The sequence below is a fragment of the Stegostoma tigrinum genome, chromosome 10 (assembly GCF_030684315.1).
Source record: "Stegostoma tigrinum isolate sSteTig4 chromosome 10, sSteTig4.hap1, whole genome shotgun sequence".
NCBI classification, from domain to species: Eukaryota; Metazoa; Chordata; class Chondrichthyes; order Orectolobiformes; family Stegostomatidae; genus Stegostoma; species Stegostoma tigrinum.
In genome coordinates this window covers 62,639,250-62,659,395 of record NC_081363.1, presented here as the reverse complement: position 1 = coordinate 62,659,395, position 20,146 = coordinate 62,639,250, and the positions used below count along the sequence as shown (strand labels likewise).

General features: G+C 39.7%; 1 long non-coding RNA gene across 1 annotated transcript; it reads left to right on the top strand.

The window, feature by feature from the left end:
• The first annotated feature begins 6,327 nt into the window (after positions 1-6,327).
• On the top strand, positions 6,328-18,478 carry LOC125455944 (uncharacterized). The gene is made up of 3 exons (XR_007248354.1): positions 6,328-6,448; positions 11,234-11,303; positions 18,400-18,478. It is a non-coding gene; the product is annotated as an uncharacterized LOC125455944 (long non-coding RNA).
• Positions 18,479-20,146: the final 1,668 nt, after the last annotated feature.

Genomic DNA, 20,146 nt, shown 5'->3' with positions numbered 1-20,146 from the left:
GTTTAACCAAGAATTGTCAACTGTATCACCCAAATGGTCTTGTAGATATTATCTTCCTTTCCCTCCCATATGTCAAAGTGCAATTGAAGAGAACTGAAGGTCCTTCAATACCTCCTGTCTTTCCACTTAGTCTGGGCTCCAGTGGCTAGAGTAATGAAACAAAAGAGCATGTGCATAACCAGTAGACGCCAGAGTGTGCCAGAACTGAGTCTCCATGACGATAGTCACCATGTCCATGGAGTCAGCCAAAGAAATGCACACCTGAGCCAGCACTGTCTCTTCCATTCTTCTATCCAACTGCTGCCTCTAACACAAGCCTGCGTACTCTCAGCACATTTTATGAAAAGCATTAATCGCCAAGACCATGGGACCATCTTCTGCTTCTGTCTGAGCATGTGTCTGGCCCCCACAGTCCTCAGAGTCAGAAACCTGAGATATCTCTTTCTCAACTGGCTGTGGAGATGTTTAGTTGTTGCCTACCGATTTGTATTCCTGAGTCTAATGCAGAAAGAGTAGCCATGGAGGTTGCAGGTGAAGGCCTTGTTGGTATATCCTCTACGAGTTGAGTGGCTTCCTCATCAGAGGTGGAGGTAGGGCTCAGGAGGGTTGGTGCAGGCCTCTTTAATGCCATGGGTTGCTGGGCTCCCCCAGTGCTGCATAAGAGAAGAAGGGGCATTAGTTGGGATTCTAAACTCAGGACACTGGCTATGTCTGGAGATGTGGCCTCCCTTACTGGTCAGCAAGAAAAAGCACTGCCCTACTTTCAATGACTGTATCCAGAAAAACCTTGGGGTTCCAAACAGCAAAGTGAGGAGCCAACTTTCTTTGCCATTTCCTTGAGGATATAATGTATGAGCGCAGTATTAAGGAATCTTCTAGGCTGTGGAACTTGGGTTTAAGTATGGCACCAGAAGAGTGAACATCACAAAGTCTTGGTAGTGGTGAGCACTTCCTCCTCTCCTTCATGAGTCTATGAGAAATGTGCCATTAAAGTCAGTTATATAATTGGTGAGCAAGGAACAGATGATTGCGCGAAAATAAATCACAATGGGACATGCGCCTCACTAAAAGAAAAGTTCCCAAAAATGTGAAAACTCAGCCCAGAGACAATGTTTCAGGTCAATGATCCATCACTAGAAGTGGAAAATGTTAAAATTAGAATAGTTTTTAACTGGGTGAAATGAGGAATGGTGGAGAAAGAAGCAGAGGTAACCTGTATGATAGGATGGCAGACAGGAGAGTTTAAATGATAAATGTTAGTGGGATAAGTAGAGAAACTGCAGTTGTGCCCAGAGGAGGTGTGACTGGTAGAATAATGAGTAGCTTCAGTTTAAAAGCAAGGGTAGGACTTAAGCAAAGAGAAGAAAACAAATGGGATAATTGTTGAACTCTGAGTTGTGGAGTCTGGAAAGCTGGAAGGGTGCAAATGTAAGATGAACTGGTATTCTTTGGGTTGAAAACAAATGGGATACAAAATGGGACACAATCATCTGTTCCTTGCTCACCAATGCAAATGTAAGATGAACTGGTATTCTTTGGGTTGAACAAAGCTAAAGACAAAGGGACCAGGGTGAGGGCAAGGTGAAGATTTAATGCAACTGCTCAAACTGTGAGCATGATCCCAAGCTTCTGCTATTTTACTTTACTTCTCCGTATATGAGGGGTATGAAATGGTGGATGGAATAAAAGGGAGGAGTGAGAACCAGGGTATCACAGAGAGAATAATCCCTTTGCAGTGCTGAGGAGAAATTGTCTTTGCTGGTGACATCATATAGCTGCTGGTGGTGTTGTGGTGTGGGGATTGATGAATGATAACGAACGTTGAGGTTGATGAAATGAATGTTGAGGACAAAGGGGATTCAATCACCCTTCTGGGAGTAAAGGGAGAGAAAAAGAGGTACATTTCCAAACGAAGGAGATAGAATGGACATGGTTGAATATGAACAAGGCCCTGTCAACCAAAATAGCATTGGAGAGAATTTTCGCTTGATAAATACATCTCTGAAATGCTGGAATGGAGAATTGTAGCTCTTCTATTTTCCAAGCTTCTCGCATCTGTTATGTGCCATTAAAGTCAGTTATATAATTGGTGAGCAAGGAACAGATGATTGTGCGAAAATAAATCACAATGGGACATGCGCCTCACTAAAAGAAAAGTTCCCAAAAATGTGAAAACTCAGCCCAGAGACAATGTTTCAGGTCAATGATCCATCACTAGAAGTGGAAAATGTTAAAATTAGAATAGTTTTTAACTGGGTGAAATGAGGAATGGTGGAGAAAGAAGCAGAGGTAACCTGTATGATAGGATGGCAGACAGGAGAGTTTAAATGATAAATGTTAGTGGGATAAGTAGAGAAACTGCAGTTGTGCCCAGAGGAGGTGTGACTGGTAGAATACCAGTCGGCTCCCATAATCATTTGTATTACAATTTTCTTGTGTTTTCTTTATTTCTGACTGGTAGCTGTTGCTAATTATTTGGCCTGTTCTCATTTACATCTCCTCCACACAGACTTTTAAACTTTTAATTGTCCCACTCCTTTTACCTTGTGTAATCTTTCCTTTGGTCTTGATCATGGTTCTTGTCTGTTTATTTTCTTTCCTCTCCTCTGTTGTAAAATAAATCCTTACCAAAGTTCATGGAGCTGTGTGAGTAATCTGGTCATTATGCTGCCACCAGAGAAATGGTGGCATAGCAGTAATGCCATTGGATTGGTAGGTCAGCATGCCAGGTCAATCTTCTTGGGACATGAGTTCAAACCCCACATTATTAAATGGTGTAATTTAATTAAAATTCTGGAATTAAAAATTAGCCTAAAGGTCACCATGGAAGCATTGTCAATTGTTATAAGAAAAACCCACCAGACTCACTAATGTCATTTAGGGAAGGAAATCTGCCATCCTTGTCTGATCTGGCCTATGTGTGACTCCAGGCTCTCAGCAATCTGCTTGAATCTTACATTCTTAACTATCATCTGGGCAATTAGGGATGAGCAACTCCCGCATCCAACAAAACACAAATTCTTTTCCTCATGGATCTACGGGACTTATTGGAAGAGTAGACGAAAACCACTTGATAATTGTATGAGAAGAGGCTCTTGTTTAAACAATATACAATTCATTGCGTGATTGCAACATGTACAAGTTGCACTCATATGATAAACATGGCTGCAGAGGTTAAAAGGAAGGCCAGGAGACTCAGTCCTTCATTATCTCTAGCCATTCTGCCACCAAGTCTATAAAACCGTATCACAGTGGAAGATGCTTGAGGTATTGATTATTCCAGATCTATAAACCTGACTCCTCCCTTGCCTTGCCATGCTTGTTTACAACCCGTTACATCTCTAAACTCTGCCAGTCCTGACAAAAAGCCATTGATTTGAAATGTTTTCTTGATCTCTCTCTCCAAACATGCTGCTGAGCATTTACAGCACTTTCTATTTCAAGTACAGTTATTGTTGCATGGATCTGATTGCTTATATGAAATGACAGGATTTAAATAAAACAGCCATTAACTAAAGCTGGACAAAGATGCATAATTATTTTTAGACCATGCAAAAAAAAATTCTCCAGCTTTGGCTCTGTATTCAAAATTTTCAAACTACTTAACACTTAAAGTAGTGTATTTTGTCTTTCTAAGTTTGTTTGGACTTTATTTCAGATTCCTAATAAAGTGTGGTATAAAACTGTTGTTGGTTTTCAAGTAAGCAGAGATGCTTCAGTTCCTCCCTACTAATATACCAACTCATTACTGATTATAGACAGAATTGTCAGATCAAACTTGAAACTCTCCTGTACTGTGATGAAAGAAATAAAATTGGAGACTAAATGAAATAAAGGAGCAAAGGAACCTATGGGTTCTCACACACACACACACACACACACACACACACACGCGCGCACACACACACGCGCACACACACACACGCGCACACACACACGCGCACACACACACACACAAACATATACACAATATCGAATGTAGCAACATGAGTGAAAACATTAGAACCATGTTATTGGAGTCCTTTTCTTGAGAAAGAAAAACCAAACTTATGGAGCTCTTTGGTTTTATCACATTTAGAACACTGTGTACTGATCTGGTTGGAAGGAATATTTAGAGGACAGGAGAAATTACATAAAATGTTTACAAGAATTACACCAGTGTGTGAGGATACAACTGACAGGAAAATTCTCAACAGGCTGGAGCTCTTTGTTTCAAAAGGGAAGTATTGCAAGGTTATTGGATCCAGAGCTTTAAAATTATGATGGAGAATCATTTGGGAGTATGTCGAAAGCTGTTTACACTTGTGCGGGATTTCAAAATCCAGGACCTTCAGTGTAAATGAATCATCATTTATCTCAGTAAGGAATTGAGGAAGAACTTCTTCACTCACAGTGGAGAGAATATGATATTTACTCCACATTAGAATGAGATGAAGGGCAGAGATGCATTTAAGAGAAAGCTAGATATGTGTACAAGTGGGAAAGAAATAGAAATAGGATGAGATGAAATAAATAGAGTGGGAGCAAGCATAAACATTCTCTATCATTTCTGACAAGGCTATAACTACTTGGCTTGTGATTCCAAATCTTGTTGAAATTTAGCCAGAGGCTATGATACCTTATAGATTCATCAGAACTTCTTGGTACGTTGGCATTTTCATGCAACTAGTCAGTTAACTTTATGTCCAAATGGAGAGAAAAGATTTTTCTCCCCCTAACGTAGGTACATCTATCTACTGAGATAACAAAGTGTAGAGCTGGATGAACACAGCAGGCCAAGCAGCATCTTAGGAGCACAAAAGCTGACATTTCAGGCCTAGACCCTTCATCAGAATGATATGTTATGTGTAAAGCTGTCTTTAAACTGCAACCAGATTCATGGCACTTATTAAAAATTCATTCGTGGGATGTGGTCATCATACCTTTCAGCCAATGTTTACTGGCTATCCGTAATTACCTAAGAGAAGTACACCCACAAGTGTGTACTCACAGAGACACTCACAGAGTGAGTATTCCAGGATTTTGACTCGGTTGCAGTTAAGGAACGGTGATATATTTCCAAGTCAAGGTGAGTGACTTGGAAGGGAACCCATGGGTTCCCATGTATCTGCTGTCCTTAACTTCAAGGTGACAGAAGTCACTGATTTGGATGGTGCTGTTGGAGGAGATGCGGCGAGTTGCTGCAGTGCATTTTGTAAATGGTACACTCAATACAACACTATGCGCCAGCGATGGAAGGAATGAGCATTGAAGGTGGTCAGGTCTGGTGCCAATTAAATGGGCTTCTTGATCCTGGATGTGGTAAGCTCTCGACTGCTGTTGGAACTATACTCATCCAAGTATCTATGGAATATTCCATCAAGCTCCTGAATTGTGTCTTGAAAATGGTGAAGCAGCCTTCAGGAGTTGGAAGGCGAGTGACACATTGTAGGAAATCCACCCTCTGATATTCCTAGATTATGTTGTATTTTACAATGCTGGCTACTTATTAATGGCAGCTGCAGGCTTGTCTTAATTATGTAACCCAGTGCCACACTCATTGAGTGGGAAAATTGCACTAATGGCATTATGAATTCTGTTATGCCCTTTTTGAATGTATAATTTGACCCTGCAGTGACTAGATAATATCACTAACCATGAAAATAGAGAAACCTCATTGGGCAACAGTTCTTGAAATATCAAAATCTTTGCTACAAATTTAAACAGCTTTTAAAAACATTTCCCTTGCAGAATGCTGTTTTATTCGGATAGAAGCATCATACGTTAGTTCTTACATCATACGCTTGTTCTTAATTACCTGTTTATCTGTTGAAAATGCATTTCATTGAGCTAAGCAAATGGATATTCAATCACATTGACTGTGATAATGCTTGCAATCTTTATTTTTTTTCATTTCTGATCAAAATTTGCCACCTAAAACAGCAAAAATTGACATAGCGAAATAATTAGTTTGTAAACAGGAATACTAAATCCTGAAATCATTCTGAAACTTATTAAATTGTCACGCTTACATTATTAGCAAAATGTATTTTCAGGGAGTTCATAGGTTTTCTTTTATTTTAGGATCATGGATCATATGGTGATGTTTAGATATTTCTGTATAGCAAGCTGAGGCAGGAGAATAGAAATGGGTGGAGCTGAATGATGTATGTTTATTAGCACTAAGAGGACATCTGTGAGTTCAGATTGGATAAAAGGTCATAGAACACATTGCATGTTGCTAGGTAACACTGCCTCTTAGCCAATTTAGTTGTGAATCTGGAAGGGTTATAATTTTTGTACAAAGAGATGGGTTGTCCGACTAGTTATATGAATCGTTGTCTGTCTAGCTGTGGCTGGTTGAAATTCACGAGGCTTAATGAATCTTATTGTTGATAGCAAGAAGTTGATTCCCAGTGCTGTTTTCATGATTGTACCCTAAGTTAATCCACTAATCTCAGGATGGCAGGTAAGAAAAGAGGAGATTGTGTAACTGTCTTATTCCAGGGGGAAAATAAAACCTCATGTATTGCTGCAACGTATGTATTATTATCAGAACTATTTATTCTGCTATCACACAACATTTTTCATAACTACAGCAATTATATATAGAGTTAAAATATTGTTCACAAATTTCAAAAGTACGCAGCTATAAGGGAAAGCATAAAATTCTATTTCATGTATTCTGCTACTGTGCTCAGTAATTACATTATAAATTATACAGAATTTGAGCATTTAGCTATTCTGCAGAAATATGAGGTCTTAATTTTAGAATGATCCTGATATTGCTAAATGACTGCAACTGTTCGAAAATTCAATGTCCTTGTATTCTTTTTGTTTATGTAATGACATCAAAAACGAGAAGAAAAAATTAACCAAACAAGTTATTCTTGTCTAGAAGGATAACTACAAATGTGATCATTTGGGGATTACATTTGATAATACTGAAAATCAGCACAGGGATTATGATCCACTGTTTACCAGTTCTGGTTGATTGCAACGTAAGAAGCATCCCAACTTTGTGCTTTTTTGCTTGTTTGAATGATCTTTGCTCCAGCTTACTAAGCTAATTGTCTGGCGCATCAGCAAGGGACCAAAAAGAAATGAAGTTAGCGCTATTTAAAGCTATCCTGCACTGTTTAAAGTTTACCAGCATCACTTAAATGTGAAATTGCATTGTGACTGAGGAAGCACTGAGAGTTACTTGAATCAATATGACCTGAGAAAGTATTAGGCTTAGCACAGCAGTGGAGAAAGTCAGCTCCGGGGATGTCAGACATTGTGTTTGTGGAGGAAGTGACAAAGAGAAAGCTATCCATCACCCTCTGGGGGAAAAGAGCAACTCCAGGCACGTGGTCAAATGGTGGATGTCAAACCACAAGAACCTGGTTCCATTGTTTATTACCCTGACATGAGTGGCCAAGGTTGGTGAATGCATCTTCAAATACCACATGATATGCTATATTCCAACAACATATTGCCATATTCCCTACCCCATTATCTTCAGACACTGCATATTTCCATTGCTCAACTACCAACAATCTGTCACTCACTATTCACACCTCACATTCATATCTTCACCTTCATACCCTAAGCATTGCTGCAAGACTTACACCATGTGTCATAATTTGCACACAGTACCAAACTTTCAAGCATTGACGGGCACATCAGTCAAAGAGATTGCATGGCACTTGCTGACACACTTCCCTCACTCTTGTCAGACAAGGCGAGGAGGAGCTAATTGGAGATGTATATGTATGCCTTCATGCTCTAATCCCCAATGACTGCTGGCCATCATGAGGGTGGTCAGTACTGAGGGCAAGGTTAATTGCTGCACTGAAACCCATCAAAGACTGCAGTGTCCTTATTCATAATCATTGTTTCTCATCCCATTTCTACTTACTTCCTCACTTTTTCTAATCTTCAAGCTGCCTTTTCCTTATGGCTTGTTTCCTGTCGGAAACTCAAGAGGTCTGACTTGGCCTGACAGTGGAGGAGCACCAGCAAGAATGCAATGATGAATAGGCGCTATAACTTGGTTTTACAATCAATGTCACCAGCTGAGATATTGGAGCCACACACCACTTAAAACATTGTCAGAACTAGGATCTGTACTTATTGTGATATTGTGTATAAGTGTCCTGTAGCCAGGTCAGGGAACAGGAATGAATTAGTGGTAGCTCACCAGAAGCTGAGGTTAATCTGCAGAAGAGAACATCAAGTGGTGGCTGATGGAGGAACACTGATTTGTGATCAAAACAAAATGTGATGCATGGAAAGTACTATTTGAAAGCCTGTGCCTCATGTAAAGGAACATAACAGAGTTTGGAAACTTTTCTTTCTACCATGGATTTGATGGTATTTCATTAACATACTTGGAGTTCTGACCTAATCATGGCTAGAGGTGTGACAGCCTTCTATAATTCTAGCACAATGTGCAATAGCCATCAACTATTTGAATGGGAGAGTGAAAATTTAGACTAAGTCATACAACACCAACTGCCAAGCAGGCCCAGGCTGCTTCCATTTGTTCTGGTGGTTGAAAAAGAGCTAATAGACTGCCACAGTAGTCTAGCAATGTCCTCCTAAGGATCAATAGGAATTTTTGAAGCCTGTCATTGTGGGAGTGGAACATGAGCTTGTTGCCAGTCCCTGTTGCTTGTATTCATCCTCCTAGCTCTGAGAAGCTGTCAAACCCCGTGCTGCCTGTCTGTCAGCAGCTAGCCTGCAGATTGCTGTGTGGTCCACTGTCAGATCTTTCAAGCCAGAATTGCTTGAGGTCATCCTCCAAGATGATCTGCAATGAAAAATCAACAAAATTCTTCCAATCATGCAGCAGAAATTGGATAGCCCTGTATAGGCACATCAGGACAAGCAGAGGTACAACAAAGAAACCGATGTGGAAGTGCTGGTATTGGACTAGGATGGACAAGATTAGAAATCACAGGACCCAAGGTTAAAGCCCAACAGGTTTATTTGAAATCACAAGCTTTCCAGCACTGTTCCTTCATCGGATGAAGTGAAGGGAAGCACACAGGCCTGTGTTGTGTAACTTCGAACAAAAAAAAATGACTCAGCAAGTTTCAAATGGTAATTTGTTAACTATGTATATTCTGAGACAATTTAATTCATTAATCTCACTTAGAATCTTTATTTATTAGTGAATTATATTGTTACTTTGTAGCTGAAAGAATACTGTGTTGGTCAGTGACAGCAGGAAAGTCAGTTGTGGAATTGTTGGTGAATGGGACCTGGACATTTGGTTTTTATTATGGGACAGAGCCCAGGCCAGAAAATGGGTGTTTATGTTGCCTGCTCAGTTCCTGTTGCTCCTCCTCTTCCTCTCCCTAATGCTCTTGCACCTCAGATAGTCACAGAATGACAAGTGACAAGGACTGTTCCCTCATGATGGTGAGCTTATACAGAATGAACCACACTCCATGAGTCTTGGCATGCTCTCTGCTATGGGCTCCAAGCTTTCCCCAGAGCAATGTGAATACCTGAAACATTTCTTTCTTTACATGGCTTTCGGCACAAATGTTATATACAATTGTGAGAGTGCTGCACCTTGTAATCTTTAGCCTGTGGCCAGTGAACATCCCTTGCCTTGCAGTAGGGAGTGTGTCGTTTACTATAATGGCCGAAATGTAACTGGCACGGCTGACTGAAGCTTTATGAAGATATTAAGATTTTAGGCATTGACTTGCATGGTTATGACTATGGCCACATTACCACTTGGATGGTAAAGTTATGGTTTAAGTCAAATGTTGATATACAATGCCCATGCAGGAAAATCCTGTAGCCTGCCATGATGAAGGATCAGCATCCTGAAATTTTTGGACATTTTATACTTTGAACGGTAAAGTGCAGTGTTGTAGAATAAGATTGCTATAGGAAACAAACTAAGGATTTAAATTCAATGACTGATTGGTATAGTTCTGCTTGTAGAAAAAAGAATGTTACATGTGTAAATTATCAGGGAGCTTTCAAGCAATGAGAAAATTAACAAGAAATAATAAGGGCAGCTGACATTCACTCTGCTCTCTGCAGAAAATCAAATCTTGAAGATATGCCTGCTTTACCTAAAGGCATATACAAGAACAGACATTTAAACAGTCAGCTTCAACTCTACTGAAGTGCACATGTGGGACTGAATGCTCTCCTATATACCAGCTTGAGCAGTAGCGTGCGATAAAAGTCTCAGTTGAAGAACAATCACCTAGTTCCCCAGTTTAACAGTTAAGACCTTCTCTAACTCAGAGTGCTACAAACCAGGTAAAAAAAAAGAAACAACAGCAAAGGGCTTTCTCTCTCACCACAAGTACTGATATTTAATCAATATTGAAAGACACCAGAACCAGAGCATGCCATTCAAACTGCAATGCTATAGATCATGAAGCTGACTACTCATCCACTAATGTTTACTGCAAAGCTTCAATGTTCAATTGGGTGCTTTTCAAGAACAATTCAGAGATTGATCTGTATATGTGCTTTTAAAACATTATCTTTTTGGCCTCACTTCTTATTTCTAGTGAGTGTCCAGGTGTTGTTTTACTTCTTCTTGCATTTAGTAATGAATAAACTCATTCTTTTTGTTAATCCAGAAAAATCTGATTAAATTGGCTCCTTTAAAACTGAAGTTCATTTGGATCTGGGAGAAGTATTTCCACAAAGAACAAGGAATCATTTTAAAATTAACCTTATTGTGACCAGTTGAGGTTTGGGTGAATAAAAAAGGGAGAGTCAGTTCATCTCTCCTCACCCAAGAACTTAACAGTTTGGAATATCTTATCTGGAACCATAAAAACACTGGTGAACCTTCCCTGGGGTCTGGTCATGACAAACACAAACCAAGCCATAGCTTACTTATTTCTGGCAAGGACAAATGCATATGATTATTCCTCAATGACTAGAAAGCTTCATTGATCTCCCTCACTATCAATGGATGGCAAACTGCGAAATGTTAGAACAACTCCAGCCCTAGGATGAAAGGAACTAGATGCGCTGAAAGCTCATATATTTGTCATTTATTTGTAAGAAGATTTGAATACCAAAGTAGTGAAGGCTTGCTTCAGTTGGGTAGGAGCTTGTTTAGACTGCATTTGCAGTGCTGTGTGCAGTTTTGGCTTTCTCATCGCAGTGAAGATAGCCCTGTTAAACAGGGAGTTCAATAAAGGTTCATCAGACTTGTTCTTGGAATGACAGACTGTCCAGTGATGAGAGTTTGGGCTAACTGGGTCTGTATTTTCTACAGTTTGGAAGACTATGAGCTGGACTCTCTGGAATCCACACAATAGTTACAGGGATTGAGGTGGTGTGAGCAGGTAAGCTGGTTCCCTTTGGTTAAGGAACCTAGAATTTAATGGCATAATTTTAAATAAATCATTCTGTACTGACGAAAGTTATTTTTTCTCAGAGGGCTTTAAATCTTTTGAATTCATGCCACTCAAAGCTGTGGACACTCAGCATGTGAGTACGTTTAAAGTAGAGATGATCAATTGCTGTTTGCCAGTGGTGTAAATGGTTAAAGAAATAGCATCTGAGAGATCTGTAAAGTGTTCGGTCAACCATGATTGCAGCAGATATGGCTACTGCTCAAGCCCTTCTTTTTCTTCTACTCCTTCTTCAGAAGTTTATTCTATTTTGCATGATCCTTTTTTGTGTTCCAAGCCGTGTTGCATTGCACAAAGAATATTTACCAAAGCAACATATCTGGGAGCAACTGGTTCATGCAGAAGCGTTGAAGTCTGTAAAAGCTCCTACAAAAGCTTTCACACCACTCCCTGTTGATTTTCACTTAACTAAAGAAAGCACAAAATGACCATATAGGATCTTACCTACAGCCAGAAGAAAATAAAACATTTACTGCGCTCTATGTACAGCAGTTGATTATCTGTTTAGGTAGCACTGGTGGAAAACCTTTTCTGCTGCTGAAAATGTGTTTTACTGTGCAATGTTAAGGGAGGGAGTTGCCTAAAGTATGGAGCTCAAAACTGATGCAGCTTCAACTCAGAGTTCCACACTGACTGATGTGTGGCCTACTAATGTGCATACTTCCGTATCACATTCACTGCATACACGAATGTGCATTAATGCAACATCTTCAGGTGGAATTGTACCATGACTGTATATACATCCTACATCCTACAGCTCTTGCTGTTTAAAAATAAAGGCGGTCACTGACCAACGTGATTGTTGTGCATTTAGAGTTAGTAGGAACTGCAGATGTTGGAGAATGTGAGACAACAAGGTGTAGAGCTGGATGAACACAGCAGGCCAAGCAGCATCAGAGGAGCAAGAAGGCTGAAGTTTCAGGCCTAGACCCCTCTTCAGAAACTCTGCATTTAGATACATTCTTGCATTGATAACAAAGAAGTGAAAAAGTCAATCGATGAGTATCTAAAAATGAGCTAAAATCTTTGCCATCACATTTGTATGTTATTGTAAGGGATTTTAATTGCTTCCAAGCCTTTGCTGGGTCTGAGCATAAAATAATAGACATCCATTTGTTTTTTGCGATTTAGCAAATTGAATTAAATATGTATATTCAAGAGGTATAAAATTATTTCACTTTAACAAGTGTTTGAAGTGTTGGAACTCTGTTGGGAATGTTACCATTTAAAGAGAAATCCCAACATCCAGTAATTAACTAAAGCACTGTGCTACAAAATTTCATGTTTTCAAACAAACCTTGTCTATCAAAAAGAATTAGATAAAATAAATACCACTATGTTTACATATGGCTTTAAAAAACATATGCTGGAAAAACAATTCTACTTTTTACTTACCCTCAAGAGTTTGCTTGTCTTATGAATTGTTGGAAGCTCATTAGCTTTATCCAGATCCAATCTGAACAGTATGTCACAACTATCTGGAATTTACTCGGATTTCTCTTCACCTTACCTGTTATAGGTAGAACAAGATGTCATGGGGGCCTTTCTACTAGTTTTTGTCTGAGTGACCCTCCAATTACTTTACTCTCTCACCTCTGGATCACGGACCTCAAATATGGTCCTCCCTGCCACTCCGTCACAGACATTTAAAACATCAGAAAACATTCCTATTTTCCAATGGCCCACAGCTATGTTAATATCTGCAACCAAGGTGACAATGTTGATTGATTTTCAATGAAGATTATGGTAGATTCCTTGTTTCACCTTCATCTAAACAATACATCCACTCATTTTTCCCCTTACCGACATTATTTATACTGATCACCAGTTCCCAATTTTAGAGCACATCATGAATGATGGATCTGCTATTTGGTCTACAACTGCGAAACATCTGGATTTATTTCTCAACTTCCATGGAACTACAAAGTAGAAGACACAAAGCTGACATAGCTGCTCTTCCAAATATGAACAAGTCTTGTCTGCTATCTATGTTATAACTGAATTCACAAGAGATAACTCAAAGCAAATGATTTCACTCAGTTTCACCTGGCTCCATAGATATGTAACACACAAGGTCTGTTCTCAGATAAAAAAATTGCAAATTGATTAGTTTTTAATTCCAAAGTTTTCCTTAATTCTCGAAAATCACTTGAATAACTTATATCGTTTACAGGGTCAACTGTAGATGTCACGTCTGTAGTTCTTCAGCTAAGTAAATCTACCTACAGTTTTACAAATTTGCTTTTCTAGCTGTTAATTTCTTAAGTAGAATTGACTCCAACTTTTAAAATTCCAAGCTTGTTTGAATTACATTCATTTCAGAACTACTCATCAGTTTCTTAAAAAAGATGCCCTCAAATTTTACCGTTAATACTTTAATTCCTGAACTATAGTTATATTGTAAAACATATAAACTATGAAATAGGTATCCACACAAGTGATCAGAAATTTATTTCTTCACAATTTACACCATTTAAAATTTCTTTTTTCTTTCTTTAACTGATTTTATTTACTTAGAGTCACAGAGTCATGGAGATATACAACATGGGAACAAACACTTCGGTCTGACTTGTCCATGCTGACTATATGTCCTAAATAATTCTAGTCCCATTTGTGAATCTTTAGCCCATATCCCTCTAAGCCCTTCCTATACATATACCCATCCAGATGCGTTTTAAATGTTGTAAGCTTCCACCACTTCCTCTGGCAGCTCATTCTATATGCACACAGTGTGTGAAAAAGTTGCCCTTTAGGCTCCTTTCACATATTTCCCTCTCACCTTAAACCTATGGCCTCTAGTTCTAACTCACTCAAAGACAATAAAAACTGCTGATACTGGAATCAAAGATAACACAGTGTAGAGCTGGAGGAACACAACAGGCCAGGCAGCATCAGAAAACCCCAAATGTCTACTTTCCTGTTCCTCTGATGCTGCCTGGCTTGTCGTGTCTCTCCAGCTCCTGTCTGTTACCTTTAGTTCTAGTTGCTATGATCCTCATGGAGATCTACCACTTTAAAAAGAATACATGTCCTGTTGACAGCTAAAAGAGTGGCGCAATGAAAGATTATGTTTTTAAATCTTTACTGTCACAAATTACTAAAAGTGGAGACAAACAGATTAACATTTCAAGCCTCATATCACTCTTCTTCTGACTGAAATTCTTCATGCTGCCAGGCCTGCTGAGTTTCTTTAGCATTCTCTGTTTGTTTTGGATCGAATATCTGCTGTATTCTGCTTTTATTTAAATGAATAAAAGCACTATAATTTAAATGATATTTTCTTTCTATGGACAAATTGTATTTTTAACTACAGGAAAGAACATTCCTCCTTATATTTATCATCTCTATGGAATTATAATCCCAATAGAAAACAGTCCACTGCTCCTCCCAGCTTTCAATGGGTTTGTAAAGAATAGTAATTTTGAGTTAACATCCTCAAACACTTTCCTCATTTTGGAGCATTTCTTAATCTCACCAGCAGCAGTAAAGCCTGTTTTGATGATTCTGCACAATCCCGGATTCTGTAGAAGGCTGCAGAACACATAATTTTAATCAGAGCTATTCCGCTATTTGCATCTGGCAATTGTAGTTTACAAAGCCAAACAGCCTCTTCTCACCGTTGACTGTGCAAAACTTCTGCTTCTCTGTAATATTCATTGATTTGCAAGAAAGTCTGCAACCCGATCACAAAAATGCCTTTCTCTTCTCTCTTCCACAGTGTCAGAGACTTTAATGGCACAGAAAGAGGACCTTGGGCCCATCACGTTACCACTGCTTGTCAAACACCTATGTAATCTCGTCTCATTTTCTGACACTCGTCCTTTAGCCTTGTATGCTAAAGCTGAAACACATAAACCTTATGTACTAATTGAAATGCTGATTAACTATTCCTGGCCCCAACTATCTTTCATCCTTGAAGAGTGTATGCTGTTTGCAGTACAACTATTTAAAAAAAAAATCAATGCCGTCAAACCCTTTCAGTGATGTTAAGAGGCTTTGGAACCTAATGCCCTTCCCTATCCCAAGTTTGCTGGCAGGATGGCAACTTTTTTCAAGTAGGTGGGGCTCCTGCTTCCAGCCAAATGAAGTCTGTGGTGGGGAATACCATCTTAATTCCCACCTAAGGCTTTAGCCTATCATTGCTAGTATTAACCAAATGGTGGGTGGTGAGTTAACCATACAGAGAACATGGCAAGAACACATTGGCATGTTTTCCTTTAGACTCTGGAGTGGATGCTTGTTTGGTTCAAAGACACTCAGTGCCTGATTGTGGGACTTGGCATAAGGAGATTAACTTCCCTGGCTTGCTGTCGACTGTCTACCTCCCTGCTCCTTGCAGCACTCACCCACGAGCCGTCCCACCATCAGTCCACTGTGCCTGAGACACTCCTTGCTCCTCGTGCTCTGTTGAGTCGTATCAGGGCTAGCTATTTCCTCTCAGATGCTTCTGTGGGGGCTACCAATTCCTGATCCTTAATCCTGGGAAAGGTCACCACTGTCTTGTCAAATGCCCAACTGGAATTTATTGAGCAGTCCTTCCCGAGGAAAATGCGACACGAGACTGTCACCAACTCTGCTATTGACTGCAGTGGTACCTATCACATGTGTTAAATACTATTTAGCATCTAGTCATTGTGAACTCAAAAACTACTTTGAACCTCCTTCCCAGTAAAATCATCCAAATTTTCCTTTGATTTTTAACGAACAAATGGCCAGGCTTATGGTCAGGCCCACTGCGGAATAGGTCATGTCACTCAACAAAAACCAAAAGAACTGTGGATGCTGTAAATCAGGAACAAAAACAAAGTTGCTGGAAAAGCTCAGCAGGTCTGGCAGCATCTGTGAAGGAGAAAACAGAGTTAACTTTCTGGGTCCAGTGACCCTTCCTCAGAACTTATGTCACTCACTCCATTCATGGTAAATTTAAAGATACAGTTCCAAAACATTGTGTGCATGTAAGATTATAATTTGTACCTCTCTCCTCTGCTACCCCTCAAGTCTAATATTTGGATTTAAAAAAACCAAAAAGCAGATTTCCTCTGCTCTCATCACTTAGAGCTAAATTTTAAAAATTTACAAAATACAATTTGGAACAGCGAAAGATTTGTGCAGCATTGGTAGCCATTATGTAGGATTAGAAACTAAGAAAGTATCAGTTGATAAGAAATAGGATAACTCAGTAGTCAGATTGAAAGGAAGCAAAATAAAGCAGACACAGGCAATTACTAATCCATTAAACCTGCTTCCAATTCATGCAAAATGGAATTGCTCATCAGGAGTAAATTGGAGGTTAATTGTACAATAATAACCAAGTAAACAACAGTCAGCATGGATTCAGAATGGGAAGATTCTATCTGACTAATTTACTTGACTTCATTGAAGAAGAGGCAACCCAATGGGCTGAAGTAATCCCATGAGTTGCTGTACTTAGACATGCAAAAGATATTTGACCAAGTTCCACATGAAAGACTATTAAGTTCAAAGCTTTGGGGATTCATTGTGAACTGTGGGAATAGTTTAGAAACGAACTAAAGGGTAGGAAACAATGAGTGCTCATTAGTGAAGTTATGTCATATATTGAGTGGAGGCAGTGCTGAATGAAGTGCCTCAGGGCTTTCTGTTGCAACTACTACTGTGACTAATTTGCATAAACAACCTGGATTTAGAAACTAAAGTAGTTAAGGTTGCAGGTGATGCCAAATTAGAAAAAAAACAGCCAATTTGGAAAAGGTGGCTCAGAAATTAATGAATGAGTTGAACAAATGTAAATGAACGTTGGAATAGCAGGTAAAATTTAATCCAATGATGTTATGGCAGTGTATGGAGGAAGGAAAAATTGGTACTCCAGGAAATGTGTCAAAATAGCTGATGAAGAATCTGCAAAAGGTTGAGAAGCCGTAACAGACTCAACAACAAACATGTCCAACCAAGATAGAACAGCAAGTCAATACACCCAATGGAGTTTTCTGTTATATCAGAAGAAGTAGATATTAAACTTTTTAATCATCAGACCACATTTTAAATATCCACAAATAACACTGGAAATATTCAGCAGCTGTGGAGAAAGACAGTGTTAACATTTCTGTTGCAAGGTCAACTTTGTTTCTCTTTCCAGAGTATTTCCAGAATTTTCTGTTTCTTTATTAGATTTGCAGTGTTAGCAATAATTGTTTTTATGCTGTATCGATTTAACTATCCACCCTTAGTTAAATTAAACTAAACTAACATTGGAGTAGAACAGACAGTGCTGAAAAAGATGTGGATCAGATTTTCAGATTTTCAGATCCCAGTCCCCTTTTCAAGGTACAAAGTAATTATGAGGTCTATAGAGACTGATAACTTTTAAAAAGAAATTCAAAATTCCATTTAATAACTGGAAAGGTTACTTGACAAGAATTCACATTTTAAGATTTTTCTCCTGGAAATTGGAAAACTAATAAAGAAACAGAAAATTCTGGAAATACTGTGGAAAGAGAAACAAAGACCAGCTTTCAACAGAAATGTTAATACTATTTCTTTCTCCACAGCTGTTGAATATTTTCAGTGTTATTTGTGGATATTTAAAATGTAGTCTGACCTGAATGATCAAAAAGTTTAATATCTACTTCCTCTGATATAACAGAAAATTGCATTGGCTCTATTAACTGTAATATTTATTAATGCAATTTCTGTAGGCAACTCAGATAGAACTTTACTAACGCAACATAAAAAAACACCACTGTCTTTTAAGAGATAATGGGAACTGCAGATGCTGGAGAATTCCAAGATAATAAAATGTGAGGCTGGATGAACACAGCAGGCCAAGCAGCATCTCAGGAGCACAAAAGCTGACGTTTCGGGCCTAGACCCTTTATCAGAGAGATGAAGGGTCTAGGCCCGAAACGTCAGCTTTTGTGCTCCTGAGATGCTGCTTGGCCTGCTGTGTTCATCCAGCCTCACATTTTACTGTCTTTTAAGTCTGTATTCAGTTCTTTGAGAATCAACCCAAAATCATTCCTGGCTCTTTGCTGCTCTTTTCTTCACGCAGCCTGGAAACACTTAACTCCAGGATTGTCTTTCATGGTGTGAGTTTTCCTGGATCTGGAAATTTCTCTTCACATAAAAGGTAGGCAAATTTTATAGCCTCATTTTAGCTCCTTGTGGATTTGGTCTTTCAAAGCAAGTTTCAGCCGCCAATCCCATTCCTGCACAGTGAACATCAGCTGCACTCTGGACAGGTAAGATATTCCTGAAAACTCTCAGGCACGTTCCCATGGCAATGGGAATCACATGAGCTTAACATCCAACTAAATATGTTGAAATCCTTGAGACGCTAACTCTCCTTTATCTTGGAATTAAATGAACAATTTAATAAACAGCTGATCTTACTATTTTTCAGCTAGGTGTCATTCTTGTCAAGTTTCATGAAGGATTTCTCCACAGAATGTTGACATGTGGTCATCCCTACTTATCTCATTAACATCGGTCATGTCGCCTAGTGCCTTTCAAGTCCAATGCTAGCCCAATTCTACCACTCATCATAGACAGATATACTCACCACCAGCTGCATGTCCCACCGCAGAACAGAATCTTTGGTGCTGATGTTTCTTTGAAATGTCTTTGTGCATGCAAGTTTTTACTTCCAGTGAGTGCTAACGGAACAAGCAAGTATCCATGAGTCATAAAATCATACAGCATGGAAACAGACCCTTTGGTCCAATGCGTCCACTCCGACCAGATATCCTAAACTGATCTAGTCCTATTTGCCCCATATCCCATAAGCCCCTCCTAATCTAGATGCCTTTTAAATCTTGTAATTCTACCAACCTCCACCACTTCCTCTAGCAGTTCATTCCATGCGCGCACACCACCCTCTGCATGCAAAAAATGCCCTTTAAATTAGTGCAAACTGAGTGTAGGTGTTCTGTAAAGCGGTCCATAAGCCTCCACCTGGTTTCCCGACATAGAAGAGGCCATAGGGGGACAGCAGATGCAGTAAACCACATTAGCAGATGTGCAGGTGAATATCTGCTTGATGTGGAATGTCTTCTTGTGGTCTGGGACAGGGGTGAGGGGGGAGGTGTAGCACTTCCTGCAGTTGCAGGGAAAAGTGCCGGGTGTGGCGGGACTGGAGGGGAGTGTGGAGCAGACAAGGGAGTCACAGAGAGAGTGGTCCCTCCGGAAAACAGATAAGGGTGGGGAGGGAAAACTATATTTGGTGGTGGGGTCGGATTGTGGATGGCAGAAGCGTTGGAGGATGGTGCACTGGATCCAGAGGTTGGTGGGTGGAGAGTGAGGAGGAGGGGGATTTTGCTTTGTTTGTTATTGCAGGGAGGCGGTGTGAAGGATGAGTTGCAGGAAATGCGGGAGACACGGTTGAGGGCATTCTCGACCACAGAGAGGGGAAATTTGCAGTCTTTGAAAAACAAGGATATCTGAAATGATCGGGAGTGGAATGTCTCATCCTGAGAGCAGATGTGGTAGAGGTGAAGGAATTGGGAATAGGGGATGGCATTTTTGCAGGAAGGAGGGTGGGAGGAGGTGTATTCTAGGTAGCTGTGGGAGTTGGTGGGCTTGAAATGGATATTGGGTCTAGGCCTGAAACGTCAGCTTTCCTGCTCCTCTGATGCTGCTTGGCCTGCAGTGTTCATCCAGCTGTACAGCTTGTATTCTCAGATTCTACAGCATCTGCAGTTCCTACTATCTCTGATACAAATATACTGATGTTCTTTCTCTTTCTGGCTGTCCATGCAAAAACATTGCTGTAATATCTGTGACAGAAGTATCTGCGGCAT